We start from the raw sequence: 2,922 nt of genomic DNA on the forward strand, positions 1-2,922 counted from the left end.
GGGTAGTCCTCGGCCGCGAGCGCTGACGTCAGCGCTGATGTCAGCGCGGCCGCGGCGTCGCCGGAGGCGAGGGCGGAAGCTTCCAGCTTGAGGCGGGCGGCTGCGTCGTACTGCTCTGCGGCAACCGCCGCTGCCAGCTGGGCGCGTACCGCTTCAGTCGACTTTGCGTCAGAGTCCATTTGCTGGAAAAACTCGACCCACTGCCCCCAGCCGCCGTCCGCAGCGGCCGCAGCGGCGCCCGGCACGGGGGCATGCGCGTGCCGCTCGGGTGCGGGGGCGGGCGCGGCGGGCTGCGGCGGCGCCGGCGCAGAGGCGGCGAGCGGCGGGGCCGCGGCGTCGGCGGCGGCGGGAATGACAGATGGGGGGGCTTGGTCGCCCACGTTCACTCCCGGCTGCCCGCTACTGCTGCTGCCAAAGCCCTGCGATGCAGCAGGGGGCGCGAGGAGGGTGCGGGAGAGGGTGACGCGCGTGCCCGGCGTGACAGGATGATGGCAGTTTGGGGGGCACTGCCCTGTGCCAGGCGCGGCATGCAAGCAGCAGCGGGATGGCTCCAAAAGGATGCGACGGCACGCCTAAGGGGTGCCCGAATGGCTGGGTGCGTCGGCAGCGTCGCGCGTGCGGCAGCGAGCCAAGGCTGCGCGTCTCCCGGGGGGAGGGCGCACTCACCCAGCCTTCAAGCGCGCATGTGCGCCTTTTCACGAATTGTGTATAACGGGTCCTGCGCGGACAGGCAGCCCTCCCATGGAGGCCACATCTCCTGCTCTCCCCAAGCGTCTTCATCCTGTCTGCTTTTGCGCCTTGCGAGCCACTCCAGATAGACCTCTGTGTAATTACGGCACTATTGCGTGGGCTCGACCCTCGCGGTGCCCGTGGCGGAAAGGGTACGTGCAAAGTTGAGTTATTCGCGCAGAGGATGCTACTTTTGTGTTTCGATGCAGCCGCTGATAATGTGAACGCGACCACGTGGACAATGAGCTCTGAACCGCCGAGGTCTCGAAGGTTTGTGGTTGCTTGTGGCTGCAACTCCACGCCACACGCCCGAAGTAGCACAGCCCGAGCCTGGATCTAAAATAACACGACGAAGCTTCCACACATCACAGGATTACTCCCTGCAAGCTACTGTACTCGTATGAAGGGTCCTGCCAGGCAGCTGCGTGGGTAACAAAAATAAAGCATTGAAGGGCAGGCTCGTCGTGGCATCCCCGCCCTCGTTGCGCGGCCAGGACCTGTGTACCGAAGAGCTCTACGCAAAGGCACATGGGTGAGGACTTCTATGGGCAACCACGTCAGCACTCGCGCCCAGGTGCAGCAATGTGGGGAGTTCATCGATATGTTGTTGACCAAACCTTTCGCCATCTGTAGTCATGCAGACACTGCCTGTCCCTTGAAGAGTGATCGACTGACAGTGTTAATTTTCTGGGATCACCCTCACACCTTGGCCACCTTACATGCATGCCTGTGTGGGTTCCCTCGCCGCGCCCGTGGCGCAGCTATGGTTTTCATCGACTTGCAACGCAGTGGTAGCCCAGTGCAGCGAGCCTGACATCGCTGCCCCAGGCTGAACAACCCATCGCAGCTCATTATTTGTTTGTGGCATTGCCATGCCATGCCATGAAATAAAAGCACACGACGTGTGCAGCACAGCTGAGCAGCTGTGGCCTGGCCGTCCTGGTGTCGGTGGTGGTCAAACGCACACACCAGGCAGCACAGCTTGTCATGTGCTGCATCCACACGGGGCATCATGGAAGGCATTCACAAGTTGTTTGGACCCATACAACCCTGGCGGCCCTGGCGGCGTGGTCAGCCAGAGCACCAACGCGCATCACTCCATTGGGACGACACACCTCAACGATGTACAACCAGGGGCGCACACGTGCCGCGCCGCAATTTTTACCAGAGAGCCGTCGCAGTCGGTGGGCCGCAACCAGAGGACTGCGCAGCGCGTGGGTGTGGCGTGCTGTCCCTTCAGCCGGTGAGCTGGCCTCAACGCATGTCGCAACAGCTCCCAGGTGCCCAGCAGGCACAGCAGCAGGGTGATGGCGGAGCACAGCAGGGATGGTGGATGGGATTCGCTGCAGCCATGCTAATCTCATGAATCGCGTGCTTGTAATCTTCACATACATTTTCGTTTGCAACACGCACAGAACTCAGAGACCCAGAGACAGGACACGCAAGTGCGCAGCAGATGCCCTGGACAGCAGCCCAGGGTCGGGCGCGACCAGCCAATGAGGAGCACTTTACACCATCCAAGGGCTCGTTCGCGGCCGCGCTCAAGTCCCATCTGGACCAGCTCCCGAATCAGGGTCAGCCTTGTACCATCCTATTCGACGGTATACCACACGACCTGCTCGTCCATATATTCTCGCAGCTCCACGGGGAGGCCCTCCCTGCCGCAGCCGCGGTCTGTCGGCTGTGGCGCATCGGGATCGCCGCCGCCGCGCTCGGGCGCCTCCCTTCAGAACTTTCGTGGCTTCACACCAAGAGCCTGAGGCAGCTGCAGCTGTACCTGGCAGTACATTCCAACCTCATCAGGAGTCCCAGATCCCCCGGCCCACTGACAGCATGGGTGAGCACCCAATGGATCGCATAGCTTGGGAGTGGTGCGGTTGGCACGCAGAATTGCAGCAAGCAAGCAGCACGCCCGGCTGGCTCGAGGGGCGAGGCTTGCCCTCCCAGCATGCTCAATCAGCCCTGTGGGGCCTCTGGTACCCACCGGGTCATGCGGCACAACGTAGCCGTGCAGCTTTCCTGCACCCGTCACCACAGGTTGAGACGAAGGGTCTCGAGGGCGCAGCTTACATGTCTTGGGAGCCCCCGCCCCTTGGCCGCCCGCCCCCACCCCCCAGCGCGCCGCCCGCGCCGCCGCCGCCGCCCTCCGCGCTCGCCCGCCTGCCGCTGCTGCTGCGGCGCCAGCTGTGGCGG

The sequence above is a fragment of the Monoraphidium neglectum genome (genome assembly GCF_000611645.1).
Source record: "Monoraphidium neglectum strain SAG 48.87 unplaced genomic scaffold scaffold01057, whole genome shotgun sequence".
NCBI classification, from domain to species: Eukaryota; Viridiplantae; Chlorophyta; class Chlorophyceae; order Sphaeropleales; family Selenastraceae; genus Monoraphidium; species Monoraphidium neglectum.